The sequence below is a fragment of the Phyllostomus discolor genome, chromosome 4 (genome assembly GCF_004126475.2).
Source record: "Phyllostomus discolor isolate MPI-MPIP mPhyDis1 chromosome 4, mPhyDis1.pri.v3, whole genome shotgun sequence".
Classification (NCBI taxonomy): Eukaryota; Metazoa; Chordata; class Mammalia; order Chiroptera; family Phyllostomidae; genus Phyllostomus; species Phyllostomus discolor.
Window position 1 is genome coordinate 61,352,514 of NC_040906.2, and position 18,502 is coordinate 61,371,015.

The 18,502-nt window shown below is 39.0% G+C and overlaps 1 protein-coding gene across 2 annotated transcripts in view; it reads left to right on the forward strand.

The window, feature by feature from the left end:
* The first annotated feature begins 2,849 nt into the window (after nt 1-2,849).
* The window catches only part of ITGB6 (integrin subunit beta 6), a 153,385-nt gene continuing 137,732 nt past the window's right edge, over nt 2,850-18,502 (forward strand). For both annotated transcript variants that reach the window (XM_028510994.2, XM_036023399.1), the window contains exon 1: nt 2,850-3,327. The gene's annotated coding sequence lies outside the window, so the exon portion shown is untranslated. The remainder of the gene's footprint in view (nt 3,328-18,502) is intronic.

The following is an 18,502-nucleotide window of genomic DNA, read 5'->3' on the forward strand; positions in this document are numbered from 1 at the left end:
CCAAGCATATCCTGGAGGCCTCATTAGCTTGGACCTCTCTGGTTATTTATGGGGCAGCTGTGGTAGAGTGGAGAACACAACAGGCCTGGACCCAGAAGAAGCAAAATCAAGTTCCAGCTCTAATAATCTTTCCCTGTATCTTTTTGTCTGTAAACTGTTGACTTTTACAAGGTTACTGTGTAAAATCAGTAGATGAATGGGTGTTAATTTTGTATTTTGACTGTTATATAAGCAAAACCTGGAAACAAAAAAGCCTAATATTTTTAAAAATATTTTATTTGTTTGTTTTTACAGAGGGGAAGGTAGAGAGAAAGAGAGGGAGAGAACCATCAGTGTGTGGTTGCCTCTCATGTGCCCCCTACCGGGGACCTGGCCCACAACCCAAGCATGTGCCCTGACTGGGAATCAAACCTGCAACCCTTTGGTATACAGGCCAGCGCTCAATCCACTGAGCCAGAACAGCCAGGGCACAAAAGCCTAATACTGATGCAGATAGTAAGGAGAAACTTATAGTTTAACAGTGGCAGTTCAAGTATAAATCAATATAACTCCTTTGGAAAGCAATTGCAATGCATATTGATAATGATGAGTACTTAAAATTGTCTTCTTTTATTTAATAATTCTACATATGAGAATTTGTCATAGGAAAACAAAAAATAGTAAGGCAAACCTCTTTGAGTAGTGATTTTATTCATAGCTTTTTTTGGTCATGGAAAAACAAGTGGAAACAACCTAAATTTTAAGCAAATGAGAAAATGTTTAAGTACATTATTACATGCTTACATAATGCTTAGATTAAATTCTTATAATGTTAAGTGAATAAAAATGGGGTCAAAATACATATTCTATATAATTACAACTTAGTACAAAAAAAACATGAAAAATCAACATGAGCATTAAAAAGAATTGGAAGGAAGTAGACCAAAAGCTTCAGCAACAACAGGTAAGAGGAAACCAGAAGATGCTTTGTATAGAAGCACTATATGAAGTTTTGGTCCTATTTGCATTTTCTAATACCTTATACATAGATGACACTATATAGTTATGAATGTTTGTAAAGGGTTATACCTTAGTTCCTAATTAAGTAGAACATTCTGTTCAACTAACTTTCAACTAATGAAAGCTTTATCTTAATTAGCTCTGCAAAATAGTTTTGAGATATTTTTCCAGTGATTTATTCTTATTGTTCCATCCAACTATCTGTAAGATCATAGACATTCAGTAACTAGCATGTTTGGCATTTGGTCAAACAGCAAATCTTGGATTTAGCCATTGAGTGTTACAAGGCGCAACATCAAAGGAATTTTCCAAAGTTGTTCCCTGAATACCGCCTGACCCATGTCATTTGATCCTCAAGAATGCTGAAGAGTGAGCAGCAGCGGGTGCTGGATGCCCATGGCAGGGGAGCCAATGTATATATTTCCATCAACAGGAGAATAGACGCAAGCCACCAGCAAGGGGTAGCATGCTATAAATGTAGACAGCAGTTTTGAAGGAAAACTTACTGGCATTTCATAGTGAGCTGTACATAAGAAGAGGGTTACAATCAGTCAAACCTCATTCATTTACAGAAATAGAGCAAAACATTCAAAATAGGTAACTACATGGATACCTGATTCTCTAACCCATTAGAAGTAACTTTTATTGCCTTCAGATGGAAGCTAACTTTCATGGGGGCTTTTTTTGTGATTATATAAAATATCATTTTGTGTTCCTATCTTGTCTACAGGCCTCGCTATACAGCTCACTAGTGAGCAGAGCACCACACTCAGCCCAATGGAGCCGTCCCTATTGGAAACAGAAGAGTCTGTGTTATGGAAACCCTTAGAGGAAATAAATTTGGCAGAAAAGGAATAATATCTCTACGGCCGAAATCGAGTCCATTTTTGAATTTCAAAAAAAGTGTTTCCTCACATCTGAGTTCACTTAAAGAGCAAAGGAGCAATCATGCACCACAATTGCAGGGAATGAAAAGCCCCTTGAGGGCTTATGCAATTACAAGTTAGAAATGAAAGTTGCTTTAAAAAGCTTCTAATATTTTACCACACACAAGACATATATTCTTTATGGATAAGGAGACAGTTCAGAGAGGTTAGGAATTTTTCTGATATCACACAGCCAGTAAATGGCTGGATTCAGACCCAGGCCTCTTGGGTTCTTGGTCGTGCTTTTATACTACTCAAGTACCACAGGGCTTGCAAGCTACCAAACCTCCTCCAGTGCTGTTTATCAGACATTCAAGGAGCAGTGTAGCATGACCTTGGGCAAGTCAACTAATCTCTCTGAACCTCAGGCTCATCTATAAAGCAAGATCACAAACCCAACCTCACAACGTGATGGTAAGAATTAAATGAGACAATGCACCTCACGTGCTGAGCAGTAATCCTGGCACACCACAGAAATTCAACGGACAGTGTCAACTGTTACTACCACACCACTTCCTTGGAGGCAGGCTGAAATTCGTGAACTTGCAGCCTCAGCCTGGAAAGGAGTGTGATCCATACACTTCATCCTGCTTCACAAAAGTTGTGTGGATGTCTGTCCTCAGCTGTGCTGAACCGAAATAAATCAAATCCAATCTGCACCATTTAGTGCTTGGCACCATTTTTAATACAAATCTCATTAGTTTTTATTTTCATTTTCTAGTTTACCCAAACAAGCCATTTTTATAGCCTTATGACTTTAAACCAAAGCTGCCAATAAAATAGACTTATACTGAAAACATCGGGATCCTTCTGAAGGAATATAAATATAAGCACCCATAATACAGGAAGATTTGATAAGAGTGCGGTCACCGACTTGAATGCCAGCTCAACTCTAAACTTGCCCAGTACTATTTTGGGGTATTAAAATCTATATGTGCTTAATATCCCAGCAGCCCTGCCATCCATTAGGTTTGAATGTCCTTTATGGAATGAACTTGATCCTCCCGCCTTACTTTTGGTCTCTCTCCAGAGAAGCTAATGCGCTGGCATAGTTCTGCCATTTGTCAGCCAGAAGTCTGGTTACACATTTGCTCGTCAATCTAAACCTAACCTATTCTCATACGAGCACTTGGGGTTTCGTGTAAATCAACCAGACGTTCTGTCATTCACCGGCAATATCTCTCCATAGTATTCTACACCCATGTGCCTTCATGAAATATTTCACTATGTTTGTGGAAGAAATATTCAAATGAATGTGCTTTTTCAGGAATGGTGACACCAGAATGTTATAAATCTGTTCATTACCACAACAAGGATAAATGGTATTTCTGCCAAAGACTTTTGATAGCCGGTACAGTAATGAATCTCAGCACTTTCTGAAATTAAAGGTCTGCCCTGAGAGGTAAGTAGTATCATGCATGACTAACAAAATGCAAACCCAAATTTTGGAGCTAAGCTTTCCTTGTCAGTGTAATTGATCGTTTCCAACAGCATATTGCCTTAGGAAGTTCATAATGTTATTTCTACTCTCTTGATATTAACATCCAGGTAAGGCTGACCCCACCATTTGTAAAAGGGCAGATCCTTATTAACTTAGCATGTTTCATTGTGATTTTTCTTACATTTGAATTCACACACACTTTATCAGTTGTACTTTAAATGTCTGCTATAGTATATTAAAGATAATATTTCATAGAACTATTAGTTCATCTTCCAGTGAAATATTTTAATATTCAGTTGAATAGTCTCTTAACAAGCCTTTTAAGATATTTGTTTCTAATTATAGTGGTTGATTGTTAATTTTTTTTAGGTAGGTGATTTAGCTCTAGCCTTCACTACCTCTTTTGGTATTTTCAAAAGGCACAAAGCCAGTAAGGAGTTGAGAATTTAAACAAAAGAAATAAATATCAGTTCTCATTGGCATGTGTGACACTGAGTCAGTTAACTTTAGTGTTTCTGGATTGTAAAATGATGTTTTAATATAGAACTAACTCATGAGAGCTATGGAGAAAGTGAATCTAACACGTCTACAAGTACATTTTATTCCTACAAGAGTCTGGAATGCCTGCTATGATTACTACTCACTTTGAGCACTGGAAGTATGATTACCAGTGCTGAAAAAAAAAAATCCAATATCTGTGAAAGGTTATTAATCCAAATACTGTGTCCTCTAAAATTAAAGACTCACTGATAGAGCTATATCACATTGGCTCTCAAAAATGCCTAAAATGAGCAGAATATAGATTCTGGTCAGAGAGTAATGTTTTGGGATTCTGAACAGGCTCAGCAGATCATAAAGTTTTTCAGTACTGGATCTCAAACATTAAGATATTTGGTCATAGTATAAAGATTAGTGTATACTTAAGCACAGTTCTATGCCTTAGTGCAATTCAGAAATGCTTTCTTCCTCTTCATTCCTGTTTGTTCTTGTGGTGGCCTTTTCCCTCTATCTGACTTCCTCCCTCTAGTGTTTACTGGATGAAGCACAGGAACTAAAGCTCCATTTACAAACAAAAAACATTATTACAACTTCTATTTTCCCCAGTTACCATATACTAAAGCAAACTTACCACCAGAAGTTTTGACATGAACTCTAAGTGACTGAGATAATTTTTTATCTGAGTGTCAAAGTTAGATTTTCATATTCCAACTTCAGATCCCAAGCGGGGTCATTGACTTCCTCTACTGTTAAGGTTAGACTCCTTCTCTGCCTTTGAATCCTTATATTCTACTTGCTTTTATTATGATATACAAAGGGAGCAAAGATTCTCTAATGAACTAAAGCATGCAAGCAGACATTTCTTTGGCATATTTTCCAGGGGTAGAACATACACTTTGAATCTTCTAGGTTACCCAAGAGGTTCATGATATTTTGACTCAAAAGAAAAGTGATTAATTTTTTAATAGCCTTACAAATACTGTTGGCTTATTTTCCTCCACAGAAATCCTTAGTCAAAGTAGGAATAGTATTGCTTATGGGCACTTCTTTAGAGAGAAGAAAATATACTTTTGTTGTTCACTGTCATTGCTGCTACTTTGGAAACCAGGCACAGGTGATTGTGAGAGCTAACTATAGACCGAGGTCATCTGAGGATCCACGCAGCCAGCTCACAGGGATGGCAGCCACACCTTACCAGAGCACATGAGTCTGCCAGTCCAGCCAGCCCAGCCCAGGGGCTATTTTCAGTTGGAGTTCCAGCAAAAAAGGCCCTCGACTGTCCTTCATGCTGCTGGTATTTGATTTTACACCTAACCATTCTGAACCGTAATTTTCTCTATACTCTGACTTCTCTCCATCACAACATCCTACCTTTTCGAGACCCCTATAGGAGGTTGATAAACGTCAAAGTAAAACATTAAAATTCATCTTTTGCTTAACAATAAAAAGCTCACCCACATATGCATCTCTACTATTTCAAATTACTTCAATCAAGAGCCTGAGCAGCAAACCTCAGGCTTATTTCGCTTCCTTCCTCACTGCAGCCCTCCACCAACCTCCAGACTTTGCCAGACCTTGTCCGTTCAGATGCCTAAGGAACTGGTGTTGATTCTCTCCTCATCCATATCCACTGTCGTTACATTTCATCCACTTTTGCCTAGACTGCTGGAATAATTTACCAGCCAATCTCTCTGCCTCCAATTCACCAACATTCCGCCATCAGTTATCTTTCAAAATTACCAATCAGAATGCATTTCTCTTCTGTTTAAAATTCTTCCATGGTTCCCCACAACATAAATATCAAACTCCCTACACTGGCAGTCAAAATTCTTCAAGATCTGGAGATGCCTGCCTACTTTTCAAGGCTCATCTCTTATCATTTCCTTCAGGCCATTTTCCATCCTTCCCTTCATCACATAAATACACCCTATACTTTGGGCAAACTAAATATTTATTCTTCTATAATCCATCATGCTCTTCCATGCATCTAGATCTGCCTAGTGATCTCATCTACCTAACAATTCTATATTTCTTCCATCAAGATTCAGTTGAGCATCACCTTTTTGATGGAGCTTTCCCTGAGACTCTTCCAAATCTCCCCACACAGCTTACACACACACACACACACACACACACACACACAGTCCCACCATCTATGATGCTCCATAGGCCAAGTTCACTCTTAGTCTTGTATAACTATACACGTATACACATGCACACACACACACATTTTGGACTCTCCCATTAGGCTGTGAGACTTAAATGTAGCAACCTTACATTACTGATTTTTTTGTTCCCAACATCCAGTGCTATACTTAAACTCAAGCAGAAAATAAATTTCATTGTATTACTAAAAATATAAATCTTATAAACAAAGGAGCCAGTTCATCTCAGAAAGTGTACTTTAATCCAAATCCTGTCTTGACCTTTCCCCTTTGCCAAACAGAGCCAGATTTACCAGATTGCAAGATGGATTGTTGTCTAAGAATCCATACCTGAATTTCAGGAAAACTGATGCTTCTACCAAGAGATAAACTAGAAAAATCTTGAGAACTAGGGGATACAGTCAGAGAAAAGGAATGAGCAGCAAGGACATGCTGGGGCTGCGGCTTGCTGCTTGGTAAGCACAGTCCAACTCTGCAAGACTTCAGAACCAAAGCAGCTGTTAAAGTTGAGAGAGACAGTATGCATGGCTCATACATATTGTATGCCTCTAGGCTGTCTCTTCTCTCACTTACATCCTTATATTCTCTGTTCACCTCTGCAAATTCTCAGCTTGGGTCCAGGCCTAACTTCATAACCTTGACTTCAAGTTCACTTATCAGCACACTTCCCACATCTGCCTTTCCAGGTTAGAGGCTTTTCCCATGGAGTTTTCCCTCAACACAAACACTTCTTTAAGAGGCTGCTGAGGTTTAACAAATCTATGCTTACCTTAGGTGACATTTGGGAACCACAGTTCATGACTTGCAGTCTTCTCTACATCTCCTTATCACACCAAATATCAACCCTCCTTAAGTTCTGCTCAAAGCTTAGACCCATGCAGATCCCTCACCAGCTGTGAAAAATTGACTCCCAGAAAAAAATTTGACCATAAAACTCTTTACAAATCTAGCTAGACTCCATATCTAAACTTTTCTTACTCTTCATCTATACTAACTCTCCATGTTTTTATTACCTCATTTTTTAAAAAAAAAGTTGACGAGCAAAGTTGATATGCCATACCTAAAATGGAGGCAGTGAACAACACAAATGCAGCCCTTCCCCCCCAAACTGGCAATCCAGCTGTTTTTTCATTGTCCCTTGAATCTCCCCAATATACAGGAATCTGTATGCACCAAATATTCTCCCATCTACCACCTCTCTGGGCATTTCTGAACTCATATAATTTATTAAGGCTTTATGTGAGTCTTCTACCTATGTCTGGTGGTGTCTCTTATAGCAGGCTTTATTATGATCTAGCTAAAGGATCGTATATAAGGGTGGTGCACAGAGAACCAATGCTGACCTTAAGAAGACTTCTAGTAGTATCTCCAAGGGCTCTCTGTCATACCTGTAATTTTATCAACTGGAGTTTTGATAGACATACAGAGGGCAGACTTACTCCTTGTGTGAACAACATGAAGCTGGATGGGTAAGAAAGATATCCAACCACAGAATCAAGATGTATTAGTTACTTTTTTCTTTTCCTTTTTTTAAAATCATTTTTATTGTTATTCTATTATGGTTGTCCCAATTTTTCCCACTTGCCCTCCTCCACCCATCCCATCTCCCTGCTCTCACAGTCAATTCCCACACTGCTGTCCATGTCTGTGGGTCATTCATACATGTTCTTTGACTAGTCCCTTCTTCCCCTTCCTTCCACCATTATCTCCTTATTCCTCCCCTTTGGTCACTGTCAGTCTGCTCCATGTATCCACGACCATGGTTCTAGTTTGTTCATTAGTTTATTTCATTCATTAGATTCCTTTTATAGGTGAAATCATATGGTGTTTGCCTTTCACCAACTGGCTTATTTCACCTAGCATAATATTCTCCGGTTCCATCCATGCTGTTGCAAAAGGAAGGTGTTCCTTCTTTCTTTCTGCTGTGTACTATTCTATTGTGTAAATGTACCACAATTTTTTGATCCACCCATTTACCAATGGGCACTTAGGCTGTTTCCAGCACTTGGCTATTGTATATAGTGCTGCTATGAACATAGGGATGCATAAGTTCTTTTGAATTGGTGATTTGGGATTCTTAGGGTTTATTCCCTGCGGTGGAACTGCCTGATCAAAACACAGTTCCATTTTTAGTTTTTTGAGGAAATTCCATACTGTTTTCCACAGTGCCTGCACCAGTCTGCATTCCCACCAACAGTGTACCAGGGTTCCCTTTTCTCTACATCCTCACCAGTACCAGTTGTTTGTTGATTTATTGATGATAGCCATTCTGACTGGTGTGAGGTGATATCTCATTTTGGTTTAATTTTCATCTCTCTGGTAGCTAGTGATGTTGAGCATCTTTTCATATGTCCATGGGTCATCTGTATGTCGTCCGTGGAGAAGTGTCTATTCAGTTCCTTTGCCCATTTTTAATTGGATTGTTTGTCTTCCTGGCATTGAGTCAAATGAGTTCTTCATGTATTTTGGAGATCAAACCCTTGTCCAATGTATCATTGGTAAATATGTTCTCCCATACAGCTGGTTCCTTTTTCATTTTGATGATGGCTTTGTTAGCCATGCAGAAGCTTTTTAATTTGATATAGTGCCATTTGTTTATTTGTTCCTTTACTTCCCTTGCCCCAGGAGATTTATTGGCAAATATACTGCTATGTGGGATATCTGAAATTTTCCTGTCTATGTTTTCCTCGAGGAATTTTATGGTGTCATGATGTATATTTAAGTCTTTTATCCATTTTGAGTTTATTCTAGTGTATGGTGTATGTTGATGTTCTGGTTTCATTTTTTTGCATGTACCAGTCCAGTTCTCTCACCATCATTTATTGAAGAAGCTATTTTGCTCCATTTTTTGCTCCTTTCTCCTTTGTTGAATTAATTGACCATAAAGACATGGGTTTATTTCTGGGCTCTCTATTCTGTTCCATTGATCTATGTGTCTGTTATGCCAGTACCAGACTGTTTTGATTACAGTGGCCTTGTAGTAATGTTTGATATTAGGTATTGTGATCCCTTCAACTTTGTTCTTCTTTCTCAAGATTGCTGAGGCTATGTAGGGTCTTTTTTTTATTCCATATAAATTTTTGAAATATTTGTTCTAGATCTGTGAAATATACCATTGCTATTTTAATAGGAATTGCATTGAATCTATAGATTACTTTGGGTAGTAGGGACATTTCAATGATGTTAATTCTTCCAATCAATGAACATGGTACATGCTTCCATTTACTTGTGTCTTCCTTAATTTCTTTCTTCAGTCTTCCATAGTTTTCCAAGTACAGGTCTTTTACCTCCTTGGTTAAATTTACTTCTAGGTACTTTATTTTTTTCTTGTTATAGTAAATGGGACTTTTTTCCTAGATTCTCTTTCTCATATTTCATTGTTTGTGCACAAAAAATGCCATTGATTTCTGAATATTGACTTTATATCCTGCTACTTTTCCAAGTTCACTTTTTAGGTTGAGTAGTTTTTTGGTGTAGCCTATAGAGTTTTTTGTGTACACCATCATGTCATCTGTGAATAATGACAGTTTTACTTCCTCTCTTCCAATTTGGATGCATTTTATTTTCTTGTCTGATCACAGTGGCTAGAACTTCCAATGCTATGTTGAATAAGAGTGGTGAAAGCAGACACACTTGTCTTGTTCCTGATCTTCAGCAGAAAGCTTTTAGGTTTTGCCTGTTCTCATATGGTTTTTATTATGCTGAGGCATGCTCCCTCTATTCCCACTTTGCTGAGTGTTTTTTATTATAAATGGGTGCTAGATTTTATCAAATGTTTTTTCAACATCTATTGATATGATCATGTGATTCTTGTCCTTCATTTTGTTTATGTGGTGTATTACATTTATTGATTTGCAAATATTGTGCCATCCTTTCATTCCTGGGATGAATTCCACTTGATCATGGTGTATAAACTTTTTAATGTATTTTGAATCCAGATCGCCAATATTTTGTTGAGGACTTTAGTATCTGTGTTCATCAGAAATATTGGCTTGTAGTATTCTTTCTTTATTGTGTCTTTACCTGGTTTTGGAATTAGGATGATAATGGCCTCATAAAAAGAGTTTGGGAGTCTTCCCTCTTCTTGGATTTTTTGGAATATCTTGCAAAGGATAGGAGTTAATTCTTCCTTAAATGCTTGGTAAAATTCACCTGTGAAGCCATTCTGTCCAGGTCTTTTTTGTGCAGGGAGTTTTTTGATTACTGCTTCTATTTTGTCAGCTGTTATCGGTCTATTCGGGCTTTCTGCTTCTTCTTCATTCAGTTTTGGAAGATTGTCGTTTTCTAGAAATTTTTCCATTTAACCCAGGTTTTCAATTTCTTGGCATATAGTTGTTTGTAGTAATGTCTTACAATTGTTTGTATTTCTGTGATGTTGGTATAACTTTTCTTTCATTTCTGATTTTATTTATTTGGTCCTCTCTCTTTTTTTCTTGATAAGTCTGGTTAAAGGTTTGTCAGTTTTGCATATCTTTTCAAAGAAACAGCTCCTGGATTTATTCATCCTTTGAATTGTTCTTTTAGTCTCTATGTCATTTAATTCTGCTCTGATATTGATTATTTCCTTCCTTCTACTGGCTCTGGGCTTTGTTTGTTGCTGTTTCTCTAGTACTTGTAGATGTAGGGTTAGGTTGTTTATTGGAGATTTTACTATCTTCTTTAGGTAGGCCTGTATTGCTACGAACTTCCCTCTCAATACTGCCTTTGTTGTATCCCATAGATTTTGGGTCGTTGTGTGTTCATTTTCATTTTTTTCCAGATGCTTTTTGATTTCTTCCTTGATCTCATTGTTGACCCATTCATTATTTAATAACATGTTATTGAGTCTCCATGTATATGACTGTTTTTGAGTTTTTTCCTTGAGGCTGGTTTCTAGTTCAAGCCATTGTGATCTGAGCACATGCTTGATATGATCTCAGTTTTCTTGAATTTGTTGAGGCTTGTTTTGTGTCCTACCATGTGGTCTCTCTTTGAAAATGTTCCATGTGCATTTGAAAAGAATGTATATTTTGCTTCTTTGGGTGAAAGGTTCTATATATATATATATATATATATATATATATATCAATTAAGTTCATTTGATTTAGAGTGTCTTTCAGTGTCAAAAATATCCTCGTTGATTCTTTGTTTCAGAGTCAAAAATATCCTTGCAGATTTTTTGTTTCAAAGATGTATCCATTGTTGACAGTGAGATGTTAAAATCCCCTATTATGACTGTGCTGTTGTGGATATCTTTCTTAAAGACCTCCAAGATTTTTTTTTTTCTTTTTAGGATTTTACTTATTTAGTTTTAGATATAGGGGAAGAGAGGGAGAGACACATCAATGTGTGGTTGCCTCCCATCAGCCTCCTATTAGGGACCTGGCCTGCAACCCAAGCATGTGCCCTGACTGGGAATTGAACCAGTGACCTTTTGGTTTGCAGGCTTATACTCCATCTACTCAGCCATACCAGCCAGGGCCCCAAGATTTTTTTTACATATTTAAGTGCTCCTATGTTTGGTGCATATATGTTTACAAGGGTTATATTGTCCTGCTGGATTACTTCCTTAAGTATTATGTGGTGACCTTCTTTGTCCCTTTTGTTTTGAAGTCTGTTTTGTCTGATATAAGTATTGTTACCCTAGCCTTCTATTCATATCCATTTGCTTGGAATATTTTTTTCCCATCCCTTCACTTTCAACCTGCGTAGATCTTTTGTCCTGAGGTAGGTCTCTTGTAGACAGTATATATGACGATCATGTTTACTTATCCACTCACTTTATCTATGTCTTTTGATCAGGGTATTTAATCCATTTATGTTTAAAAGTATTATTGATAGGTATTTATTCATTGTCATTTTCCCTATACCTATGTTCCTCTCTCTCTTTATTTCTTTTTCTTTTTTTAATATATTTTATTGATTATGCTATTATAGTTGTCCCATTTCACCCCTTCTCTCCCCTCTACCCTGTACCCCCTCTCCCACCCACGTTCCTCCCTTTAGTTCATGTCCATGTGTCATACTTATGAGTTCTTTAACTTCTACATTTCCCATACTATTCTTGCCCTCCCCCTATCTATTTTCAACCTACATTCTATGCTACTTATTCTCTATACCTTTTCCCCCTCTCTCCTCCTCCCACCCCCCCGCTGCTAACTTTCCATGTGCCATCCATTTCTGTGGTTCTGTTCCTGTTCTAGTTGTTTACTTAGTTTCTTTTGGTTTTGCTTTAGTTGTGGTTGTTAATAATTGTGAGTTTGCTGTCATTTTACTATACATGTTTTTTCTTTATCTTCTTTTCCTAGATAAGTCCCTTTAGCATTTCATAAAATAAGGGCTTGGTGATGATGAACTCTTTTAACTTGACCTTATCTGAAAGGCACTTTATCTTCCCTTCCATTCTAAATGAGAGCTTTGCTGGATAGAGCAATCTGGGATGTAGGTCCTTGTCTTTCATGACTTGGAATATTTCTTTCCAGCCCCTTCTTGCCTATAAGATCTCTTTGGAGAAATCAGCTGACAGTCTGATGGGAACTCCTTTGTAGGTTACTGTCCCGTTATCTCTTGCTGCTTCTAGGATTCTCTCCTTCGTTTTGACCTTGGCTAATGTAATTATGATGTGCCTTGGTGTGTTTCTTCTTGGGTCCAACTTCTTTGGGGCTCTCTGAGCTTCTTGGATTTCTTGGAGGACTGTTCCCTTTGCCAAATTGGGGAAGTTCTCCTTTATTATTTGTTCAAATATGTGCTCAATTTGTTGCTTTTCCCCTTCCCATTCTGGTACCCCTATAATTCAGATGTTGGAACGTTTAAAGGTGTCCTGGATGCTCTTAAGCTTTTCCTCGTTTTTTGAATTCTTATTTCATCATGCTTTTCTACTTGGTTGATTCTATCTTCCTTCTGGTCCACTGTATTGTTTTGAGACTCAGATTCCTTCCTTTCACTATTGGCTCTCCTCCGTATATCTTCCTGCATCTCTTTTATGGTAACCTGCATTTTTTCATCTAATTTGCACCTAAAATCAATCAATTCCATGAGCTTTCTGATCACCAGGGTTTTGAACTGTGCATCTGATACATTGGCTATTTCTTGGTCACTCAAAAGGATGAGTCCTGGGGGACTGATCTGTTCTCTTGGAAACATATCTTTCCCTGTCTCTCCTTTTATTTCCCCCGGTCTGGTCACTCTTGTTACGGTGGGGGGCAGAGCCTTAGGTGTTCACTGGGGCTGGGCACCCCTGTTGCTAGATTGTGACATTATATGTGGGGGCGGGGGCGGGGGGAACAATGGTGGTAGTTCCGTTCTCCTGGGCTCAGACCCTTCTCTGGGATCCTGGGCTGCGAGCTCTGCCCTGGTCCACAATCGTTGCCTCACTGGGTCCGCCAGCCGCAGCTTGCGTACTCAGGGATCACCACTGCGTTCTTGCGCCCCGGATGGCTGTCGCGCCGATTTCACGCCAAATTTTCCCCGACCTCCACGCGCCGCTGACCCACGCCAGCCCCATGCCCGCCCGGCCTGTCTTCTCCTACCAGTCTGGATATATGGGTCTACTTCAATTTCTTGGCTGTCTGACTTCCATTCAGATAAATCCTCTGTCAGTTCTGAGTGTTATTCTGTCTGTAAATTATTGTTGTTCTAATCTTGGTTCTATTTCTTCTTCTTTTTATAGCAGACCCTTTAGCATCTCTTTCAGTGCTGGCTTGGTGGAGATGTACTTATCTAGATTTCTTTTGTCTGGGAAGCTCTTTATATCACCTTCCATTTTAAATTAGAACCTAGCTGGGTAGAGTAGTCCTACTTGTATTTCCTTGCTTTTCATTACTTGGAATGTTTCATGCCAATCCCTTCTGGCTTGTAGTGTTCCTGTTGAGAAATCAGCTAGTAGCTTTATCAGAATTCCTTTGATGTTACTAGTTGTTTCTTTTTTACTGCTTTTAAGCTCTCTTTTTATCTTTAAAATTTGCCATTTTAATTATGATGTGTCTTGGAGTAGGCCTCTTGGGGTTCATCTTGATGGGAACCCTCTGTGCTTCCTGAACTTGCATGATGTTTTCCCTCACCAAGTTGGGGGATTTTTCTGCCATTACTTTTTTCAAACAGGTTTCTATCCCTTGCTCCTTTTTTAATCCTTCTTATATTCCTATGATGTGAATGTTATGTTTCATGTTGTCCTGATGTTCCCTAAACTATCCTCATTCTTTTTCAGTCTTTTTTTGTTTTGTTGCTCTGGCTGGGTATTTCTTTCTACCTTGTCTTCCAGCTTGCTGACTTAGTCCTCTGCTTTGTCTAGCCGGCTTTAATTCACCCTAGTGTATTTTTCATTTTAGCTATTGTATTCTTCATTTCTTCCTAGTTCTTATTTATAGTTTCTATGTCCTTTTTCATGCTGCTATACCCACTGAATTCCATGTAGCTCCCATAAAGTTCCTCATCATTCTCACTGAGTTCCTTGAGCATCCGTATAAACATTATTTTGAATTCCATGTCTGATAGGTTGCTTGTCTTAACTCCATTTAGCTAGTTTTCTGGGAATTTCTGATTTTTCAATCAGAGGTTATTTCCTTGTCTCCTCATTTTAGGTGATTCTTCTTGTTTGCTTCTGCATCTCAGGTTTATCTGCTTTGTCTGCCTGTCTTCATGGGATGGACTTCTGTGGTAGGAGTTCTATGGGACTTGGTGGTACAGTTTCTTTGATCTTCTGATCTGTATGCTCTAAGGTTTTCTTTAAGCTTATGTGGATTTTCTTGTTGTATTTGGGCTTTGATTCTTGATGGTTCATTTGTTGTTGGGTTCTGCCCTCTGACTGGCTGACTGGGAGTCACAACCACTGCCATTTCTTGTATGCTGTTATACATGTACTGGTTAACAAAGTAATGTTACTCATAAAACCAAACCCTCTCCATCAAAAAAAATACCCACCTACGACATCAACAATATCAACAGAAATTGAGCAAAGATTAATAAAGCTAGAGAGAGATTAAGAATAATATAAGACAAGAAAAAGGGAATATGAGATGACTAAAGGAGAGAAAAATGATTTTGAGTGGGAAGAGGGAGGAGAAATGATAGTAAGGAATAGAAACGAGGTGAAGAAAGGGAGAAAATAAAATTTAAAATGTAAGTAAAACAGGAAAGGATGATAGCAAAATACAGTAAGAAAAGGGAAGAGTATAATGTGGGTTTGAAATAAAATTTAAAAGGTAGTGAACCAAGTGGAACAAAATTTCAGAAAAACCACAACAGGGTCAATAACAATGACAACTGAGCAAAGATTAGTAAAGGTGGTAAGAGAATGAGAATATTACATGGAAGAGAAAAGAAAATATGAGATGTCTACAATAAGGAAAAATGGTTGTGAGAGGATAGATGGGGGAGAAATAATGAGAGTAAGCAATAGAACCCAGGCTAAAAAATAAAAATAATAAAATTCCAAACTCAAATAAGCATGGGCAGGAGAAAAACAAAATATAGTAAGACAGGGGCAAAGTAACCTATGAGATTTGAAATTTAAAAAATAGTGAACAAATAGGAATACAGTTGAGGAACAGCAATAATCATAATATCTATTCCAAACAAGTCACAATTTATAAAGGTGGAAAGAAAATAACAGTATTATAAGAGGGGAAAAAGAATGAGAACTGACTAAAGGAAGTAAGAATGATTTTGAGAGGACAGAGGGAGGAGAAATAGTAAGTATACAGAATAGGAACAAGGAGTAGCACAGGGGGAAATAAGATTTACTATGAAAATATGAAAAGGTGGGAAGAAGGCAAAATAGAGTAAGACAAGGAAAGGGTACAATGTAAGATTTGAAATAAAAAATAATATGAAATCTGAATAAAAAGACTAATAAATAATAGACAAAGAATAGTGAATTAGTGGAATACAATTGACACAAAAGAAGCCTTATAAGGCTATGCAAAAGAAAAACAAAATAATGCAAATTCTGAGGAGGAATGTGGTGGAATTAGTCTCATCAGAGTTTGGTGTTTGCCTTCTGTCTTTTCTTTCTGGATCCACCTCTGGTTTTTTATCAGCTCAAAGCCCCAGGGTCGATTGTCCAACTTCTGGCAACACTGCGTGTATCACCTTCACCTGCCTCCTGAGGAGGCTTCTCTTGTGATGAGGAGGGTGGATCTCCTGGATCTCTTGGCAGAGCTGTTCAGTCTTCTGGGAAAGTTGTGAGTATATTCCTCCTGACCCCACACCATCCACCTTGGTACATTCCAGCTTATTTCCACTAATGTATAGTTCGTACTGAATTAACTGTCCATTTCAAGAGAGGAGCCAATCTATGTAAGAGGGTCAACTCTTTCCTGCTTGGTGCTGAAGGCAACTCTATGTAGCTAAGGCTGGGCAAGGCCATGATTCCCCCTTTCTGCATGATTTCTGATCTCCCTGCTTTGCTGGCCTTGGTGGTACAGGACCCTAGGAACCAGTGTATTTTGTCTCCCTGAGAGAAGTTCAAAATGGGTCCTTCAGGCATTTCTCTTTCTGTCTTTTTCTTGTGGATATGCACCCTGCAGAGGGTTCTTGAGCCTCTCCTCCTTGTTATCCTACAGGAGGTAGGGGCTGGGTGTGTCCTTTCCTTCCTAGAGTTTCAATCTCACCAGGGGAAAGGTGGTTCTGTCTGGCTATAAATAATCTCAGGGGCTTCACTCCTGCCTATCCAGTTCCTAGCTCACTTCGCTCATAGCAGACTCAGTCCCAAACTCTCCACTCTGCATAGCCTCCACCCTGCTAGCTGCACAGGGCTGGGGCTGAGAAATTCCCTTGTTGTGCACCTTTCTACTTTCTCTGCACAGCTGCATTCAGTGGGAGCAAACTGTACACTCTATCCTTTCCCCTTGCTAGCAGGGCAGCTGCGTACAGGGTCCCTGCCCAGTATGCCTCATCTCCCCTTTTAAAAAGTCTCTCTAGGCACTCCCACTGCAGCACTGAGTCACTGTCTAGATTTCCTCACACATTACCTCTCCAAAAAGCCAAAAGTCTCTCACAGTCACAGTTGGCTGCACCCTGCTTCTGTCTGACCCTGCCTCTGTCTGACCCTAGTGCAGATGGAATCCCATTCTCTCTCTGGCACTCTCCTGCTTGGCATTTGCCACTGCAGCTATGGTGAGCTATGCTGCTCACTCTGTGTGTATGTGTAGCCTACATCTCCCCAACTTTGTGGATCCAAATCACTGCCAGCCTGGGTCTGGGGGTTCTCTGCCTTGGAAGGGGAGGGAGCTGCAGAGCTGCAATCTCTGACTAGGTTCTCTGTAGCCACAGGCACCATGCCCCAGGTACTTCCTCTTCAACCTATAAAACTTCCTTACCACTTTTTGGGAAGTGTCTTCTTCCCAATAAACTTCATATAAGCTAAGATTCTGTTGAATGATCAGTTTATTTTTCAGAAAATCACCCAAATATCCAAGTTGGGGACAAGAACAAGTGAACTCAGCTTCCACCTACTTCGCCAGTATCTTCTCTCCCCTGGGAATATAAGATGTATTGGTTATTTGTTGCTACATATCACATCACACTTAGTTCAGGAAGTCAGAGGCAGCTTAGCTGTGTGTTTGTGGCTCAGAGTCTCTCATGTAGTTGCAGTTAGGATATAGGTCAGGGCTACAGTCATCTGAAGGCTTATCTGGGGCTGGTGGATCCACTTCCAATCTGGCTCACTCACAAGGCAGCAGGTAGGACAGCTCAGTTCCTCAGAGTGTGTTCCTGTCAATAGGCTGCAAGAGCATCCTCAAGACATGGCAACCACCTTTCTTCAGAGACAGCAATCCAAGATTGAAAAGACAGTCACAGTACCTCTTGTGACCTAGTCTCTGAAGTCACACGTCATCAATTCTATTTTGTCCTGTTTGTTATAAATAAGCCATTAGGTCCAGTCTATACTCAAAAGAGGGAAATTAGGCTTCACCCCTTGAAGGCAAGAGTTTCAAAATTTTTGTGAACATTTTAATATGACCACTGAAATTGCTAAATAATCTTGACGATTGGAACTGTGTTCTAAATCCAGCATGTGAAAGATAATAATTTTGTAGCAGTCTGAATAAAGATCCTTAAGGGTTTTAGTTCACACAGTTCAATGTGGCCCTTCTCCAAAAGTCAGCATGATCCTAGGCTACATGAAGAACCAGGTGTCATATGGGATGAGGAAGTGTGTCATGTCTGTTTTACTGTGTCAGAGTTAGACCATGGTGGAGAGCTATATTCAGTTTGGAGCACCGGGTGGAGGAACGCACTGGGGCCCACATGGAAGACAGCAAATAGGGTGGTCCTATAAAAAGTTATTGAAGGAAGAAAAGAGAAGTTTAGACCAGAGAAATCTTAGAAATGCTATGGCTATTGTCTTCAAGAATGTGAAGGATTTTCACATACAGACATAGATTTGTCCTGCTTTTCTTGTACTACGCCCAGAACCGATGGGTTGATGTCACAGAAGAAACACTACGGAGCAATGTAAAGAAGACAGTTCTAAGAGTCAAAGCTGACCTAAT